Below are 7,203 nucleotides of genomic sequence, written 5' to 3' on the forward strand. Positions count from 1 at the left end.
TTTTGTTAAGGATAGCTGTTCACCTGCACCCTGTGATGGACTTGTGAGCTTCCCAGGGTGCACCCCGTCTCTCACCTTGCGTTCGGTGGAGATGGACACTACCTCACTTTTCCTGCACGGAAAAAGTGGAGCTAAAAAATGGACGGATGTTTAGTTATTAGTTTTCCAATCAACTGATCAATAAATCACATGGCAGAAACTTGATGCATTTAAACATCTAGATGTAATTTAGACAACTCTTTGAAATTTAAGGCGAGCCTCAGAATGGAAAGAAAGAGACTTTAAGTGAATTTGAATGTGGCACAGTTTAAAGAATGATCCAAAAAGGAGAAAATATAAACGAGTTGCAGTTGTGTGGATGAAAATACTTTGTTTCTATCAGTGGTAAATGGGAAGACTTGTGTGAGATGACAAAAAGGCAGCAGGGGCATCTGATCCAGGAGGCACCCTAATCATACCTGAACCACCTCAACAGACTCCTTTTGATGCAGAGGAGCAGCAGCTCCACTCCGAGCTCCCTCCAGATGACGGAGCTCCTCACCAGATCTAAACACAAGCCCAGACACCCTATGAATTAAGCTCATTTCTGCTACTTGTGGCTGGGATCTGGTTTGTTCAGTCTTGATTGAAACCACGTTGGAACATAGTAAATCGAGCACTTTGCCTCTTGAAACAACTCTTTCTTCACCACAACTGACCAAAGCAACGCCGTCATCATCACTGAGGATAAAGCCCTGATCCATCAGTCCATCCCAACATCACTTGCCCATTCACTCATCCCCGACCCAGTGAACTTTTTGTAGTTCACTCAAGAGATTTGTAAAATAATCTATTGTTAGTGACTTAATGGTCTTTGTGTCCGTAATAATTTCCTGTTTTAAAAATGTCTATCAAAAAGATTTGTCGATGCTTCACAGAAGCCTGACAGTTATTCATTTTATTAAAGTGTAATGGCTGTGATGGAAGACAGTTTATATATCAGGCACAGATGAGTAACGAGATGAGTCTGACAGGTTCTAACCTGCAACCAATGAAAGACACAACAGAAGGGTTGCAAACAGATATTCAAGTACAGATGCTTAAAACAAGAACATTTTTTTACAGTTTGAATAACCAGCTCTCCAGGTATTCCACCTCCTGCTTGTAGCTGGATTCATCACTGTTTGTGATGCATCTAACCACCACTGTATCGTCTGCAAACTTTACAATATGACAGCCTGGATGGGTAGGTGCGCAGTCATATGTGAGCAGCATGAACAGTAGGGGGCTCAACACACAGCCCTGAGGGGAGCCAGTGCTGAGGGTTATGGTAGAGGAGGAGAAGTTGTGGAACATGACTTTAATAGTACCATATTTTCCAATCTATAAGTCACACCTTTTTGCATAATTTGCATGCCATGTGACTCATACGCCAAAGCCACTAATTTATGGATTTTTTCCTCGTATTTATAAAACCATTTTTGGCTGAGATAAGACCATTTTCATTCATTCTGACACTGAAAATATTGAACACTAACATTTTCAGCTGCTAGATGGCACTCGAGTAGTATAGCATGCCGTTGTGTCATGGAATAGGTAAAAGGGGCTATTAATGACACAATCGGCTTGCCATACCCTGCCACCGTCGTCCAGCTCACCAGGAGCAACCGTCAAATCAGCTTCATTTTGCTGCGCCGCCCAGACGAAATGCAGCTGATTTGACCATTAAAGTGCATTTATTAAGTAAAAGTTCAACTGAGACACACCTTTATTATAGTGTTGAGCAAACAAGTAATTGTTTTAGGTGGTTATCTTGTGACATTTTGAAGAAATGCGTAGTGAGTCGTCCCTCTGCGCGTTCTCGCTTCCGCGAATCGGCTTTTGAAACAGCTGATTTGACGGTCAAAGTGCATTTATTAAGGAAAAGTTAAACTGAGACACACCTTTTCTATAATTTTGAGCAAACAAACAATTGTTTTAAAGTGTTAATCTTGTTAAATTCTTGTTAAAGTCTTCCCTTGTATGCTCCCGCGGCCGCCATTTGGCTGCCAATTGATTTTTGGCACAACACCGGCCCACATTTCTGGATTGGGCTCACATTTCGGGGTTCGTCAGTGGTGACTAATAACAAACTTGACGCGTCATCGGTGACGTATAAGAGGTGCAACTTATATGGCGAAGCAACATATTTATGGATTTTTCCACTCTAGTAGACATTTTTGGACATTTTAGAGACATTCTGCGACTTATAGGCCAGAGAATATAATGTATAGCATAATATATTTATACAGGAAAAGTTTGAAATCAACAAAGAATAAAACTTTAACACTGAGCCTAAACATAAACTCCTGCAGATGAAAGGAAACATTACAAAGCGCTTCTAAATGAGAAGTCATCAGACATCTTAACATCCAGGTGGGCTGAACAGTAAACCTCTTCGATCACTCCGAGCTCTACTGTCAAAACCTCCAATAAGAATGTTCCCATCAGGCTGACAGATGGATTAAACCTCGTCTTTTTCCCACCATCACATTTTTCCTCCTCATGACTCAGGAGTCTGTTGTTTACTAGATACAGACTTTTTTCCTGAACTCGCTCTTCCTGTTCCTGTGTGACCGTTACCTGGTTGTGCAACATCATAAAACATGGCAGAAACAAGTGGATTATTAGGAAACACCAACGTTGCTCTGATCAGACACAAGACATCGATTATGAATTTGCAGGAACAGGACTTGGGTTTAGATTTATTGATAGGAGAGAACAGAGATCGTATCGCTGTTTCCTCTGCGTGACACGTGAGAGATAAGAAATGGCTGAAGAAGCCACGAGGGGAAAAAACATTTTGATACCAGCTGCTTTGTGCAAAATGGCAGTTGCAAGTTTATCTTTCCATAATCTACTTCCAAGCCTGACATGTAGGTTTAGCTCCACCACAGCTGCCAATACAAGCGCACAGACATCTATTTCTTTTTTGTCTCGGAGCTCAATAGGTTTGAGCTTGCCTGAAGAGCTCGGCGTGTTTCTGTGAAATGCATTCCATATCCATGCACCAAACGCTCCACAAATCCTTTTAAAAACATTTCTCGAACTAATCTTTCAAACTAGAGGCTTGTTAGACAGGCCTGGCTCCCGCTCAGATCATGTGACAGATTCTAATAAAGATTATTAGGGGATTTTCACTTCGTGTAAGACAAACCTCAGAACAGGAGTCATCAACAAAAATGTGCTGAAGGGCCAGATTTCCTGTAGACTGTGTGTGAGCCGTGGTTCTGGTAATTATGGCTGATCTGTTATGTTTAGTTTAATATCTGCAGTTTGTTGCCACACACAAATGATGACGATAAGCAAGATAAAGTGAATTAAATTGGATAAAAACGCCTAATACTAGAGTTACGAGTTAGACAGTAATTACGCCTGAAGGTAAGCAGCTGACAGTTTAACTTTTTATTTGAGGGTTGTTGCATCAGGCACAAAGATGGAAGACATCTGGAATGAACTCCTGCTCCGACTGTAAAATATCATGACAAAAACTGAGGCCCAGTCAACACCGCTCAGGAGATAAAAATAAATTAATACATCTTTTATGCTCTGCTTGCACCTCCTGGCCACAAACACAGTTCTTAGTTACAAAATTGGATATTTGTGAAAACGCTTTCCAAAGTGGAGATTCCTGAATACTCAGTTTCTGGTGTATCCGTGTGGACTGGAACTACGGAGCTTTTCAGAAACGATGATCCTACAGCTTCTTACACACATGCCCACCTGAGCCGTAGAAATCCAAACAACAGAAAGGCTGTACCAGGTACTTTCTAGATCTTTTTCAATTTATCTTGACACTGTCACAGTTAAAACTGATCATGTGCTGAAATGGTCAATAACTGATAGGATACTATGTTTTATCAAAGGGGGAAAAACATTTGGACTCTTTAGCCAAGCAAAACAAGGTTTATCCCGGTATTTTGATATGTTTTTAATGAAGACGTTCTTGCCACTTTCTATTTTACAGCTTTTTAAAAATACAAAACATGCAGATGAACAAAACAAATCCAGAATAATAAACAGGGCTTTAATTTACAATAGTAGATGATGTCACACTAATCCATGCACAGCTCACTGATGCTAACTTAGTTAGGGTTGTTCTTTTTTGTTTTCACCATCTTGGTTTAGGTTTTAGTTATGTTCCATTGCATTCCCCGTCTTCCCTATACCATTCCTCACTCAGTACTACACATCATCAGCCTGTCATGCTCATCTCCACCTGCTCCGTTTCACCAGCCACAGCTGCAGACACTCTCCCAATCAGCTCCAGCCTAAATAATCTGTTCCACTTCACTCCCCAGTTGATCATTAGCCCATTGGTTCTCACGCCACGTCTGTTTTTTCTCTGTATCCCGTCACGCCTCCTTGCGACTTTCATCAAGTTTTGTTGCTATGACAGCCTTTTTGTTTTGTTAAATTTTTAGTTTTGTTAAGCTCGGTGTGCCAGTCTGCTTAACGTCTCCTCTCACTGCTGAGTTTCAGCGTCTGAGTCAGGACTAATCATATCGAGGGCGAGCATTCTGATTGGCTAAGGCACTTATGTCATTAGCTTTTCTTAGCTGGGTTACAACTGTCTCAGACAGTGAATAATTTATTATTAATATTGAATATTTTATAGGCCGAATGGATCAAGCTCGTGGCTGAATATGACTTGGGAGCTACCAGTTGGCAATCAGTGCTCAAAGTAAAAAAAATAAAAACTGAACAAAAACTTTCTTTAATTTATTGTAAAATTGAATAAAATAAATAAAGAAGTAATGATTTTTGCAAGTGGAGGAGCAGAAATCAGGCTCACAAACGTCTGCTTGACAAGAACCTGCTGAGGGAGAAGAAGAAAGTAAAGACTAAAATCACGTTATGAAAGTCTGAAGTATTCGTTGTGTGTTTGCCCGAGGCAGGAGCGGGGATTACAGTGGAGGAAATTAATCTAGAGGTGAAGTTGGACTAAATGGGGAAACCAAACAACTGCATATTACAAACGATAGAGCGGTAATACAGTGGAGAAGCATTCAGAGAAGAATAATGAACTGAGTAATTACATTCAGCCACATCTTCAGCAAAACAAACACTTTACTTATTCTGGGGAAATTAGAAAAGAATGAATCGTAAACTGTGCTTGAAATAACCAGTAATGGAGTTGGGAACATTATCTTTAAGTAAAAAAAAATAAAAAAAAAATAATGAAAACAGAAATGGAAAAGCCACGTTATTCTGCAATCAGATTGTTGCTTTGAAAATCTGAGAATCACTTTATGATTTCACGTGCACGACTTACAACATTGTGTTCTAGGCCTTAAATATTGTACCTCAGCATTGACCTCCATGTTTATAATTTATTCTTGTGGAGTATACTTTTGAAGCAAAGATACCATACCACTTTATTGATAAAACACTTAAAACAGCAACAAGGCCAACCAAAGTGCTGTACAGCAAAATTAAACAAGCAAAGGACACGGGTTGAAATACATAGATCGAAAAAGATAAATATAATAACTAAATGGCTAACATTGTAGAATCCAGACAAGTTAAAGTCAACTCATGCAGTGTCAAAAGCCAGGGAATAAAAGTGCGTTTTAAACGAGACTTAAATACATTGAGAGAGGGAGCCTGACTGACAAAGAAAGCTCTGAGCTTAAAACGAGTTCCTGGAACCAATAAAAGCATCTGGTCTGCTGACCTCAGCGAGCGCTGTGGGACATATGGCTGCAGCAGATCAGTGAAATAAGAGCAGAACTGTTCGGAGATTTAAAAACATACAGGAGGATTTTGAATTGAATTGGAAAGTGAACCAGGAGCCAGTGCAGGGAGGCCAAAACTGGTGTAATGTGCTCTCTTTAGATAGGTAAGATAGGTAAATCTGAACCAGTTAATTGAAATAATTAATTTGTACTTTTGGCACATTTTTAGACCTGAACATTTGAGGCTGTAGCCTTGGATGTTCTCGGTCACAGATGAGCTCCCATGTAGGTGTAAAGCACAGTTCTACAATGTATGAAAAGTGTAGAAGACAAAAAAACTTTGAGCCGCCCTCTTAAATTCTGACTCTTCTGGGATGAAATTTTTTGCACTTTTAATTTAAACGTCCAAAACTAAAGCAACAAATCTGCAAGCCTCCACTGTTGAGAACCACTGTTAATGTTTTGAGATATTTTCCAGACTCCACTGCAATTGTTGTTTGCTAACTAGTTGTCACTGCTGAGTCAGGAGCACCAGTATTGTTCCCAATACTGGGAGGACTTCAACAAGCATGTCCCCCTATCCTGCCTGTGATGTTAAGGAACCAGACCTGAAGGTGCCTCAAGATACCAATACCTCAAGGTATTCAAGCCATGACCCTCATTATTCACTGGAGCCGTTTGTAACCAAGTTCAAACTTCTGTGGTAAGAGCTTTTCCAAATCTACACTCGTGGTTTTCATCGTGGAAACTTTGAGTCTCTGCCTCAAGAGGAGCTTAGGTACATTTGTGTCTTGCTCATGGGTGATGGCAGAAGGTGAACTACAGAGGCTGATTGGGGTTTAGTTTGCAGTAATGAAGTCAATGGATTAGGGGGAGTGGTGGTGCAGAGGTTAAAGAAGGCGAGCCTGCAATTGGAAGGTCGCCGGTTTGACCACCAAACGAACAACATCAAAATGTAGCTGTGGGAAAGGTGAAGCACCCACACCTACATCCATCATTTGCCTCGCCCTGGGCTCTTAAGCAAGGCACTTAACCCCACCATCTGCTCCATGGGGCACCCTATAGCAGCTCTCTGCTCCACACAGAAGGCTGTGGTAGCGTCAGGAAGGGCATCCAGCGTAAAAACAATCGCCATGTCTTGGTGCAAGCTAATTCGCTGTGATGACCCCTGAAGAAGGAAGCAGCTGAAAGAAGATGAGAAAAAAAAGGTCAATGGATTGACTGGTCCGTCTATACTTTCCAACCTTCACCCATGGTCATGAGGTATAAATCATGACCAAAAGATTATGATCGTGAATCCAAGTGGTTCTAAATGAGCTTCAGTTGGTTGGGCTCAACCTTCGAGATAGGGTGAGGAGAGAGCTGCTGCTCCTCTGCTGCAAAAGGAGTCGGCTGAGAAGGTTCAGGCATTTTATTAGGATGCTCCATGTTTGCCTCCTTCTGGAGGGGTCTCTCCATGCTTGCCTCTTTCTGGAGGGGTCTCTCCATGTTTGCCTCTTTCTGGAGG

Source organism: Nematolebias whitei, chromosome 19, assembly GCF_014905685.2.
Source record: "Nematolebias whitei isolate Nwh7 chromosome 19, NemWhi1, whole genome shotgun sequence".
NCBI lineage: Eukaryota > Metazoa > Chordata > Actinopteri > Cyprinodontiformes > Rivulidae > Nematolebias > Nematolebias whitei.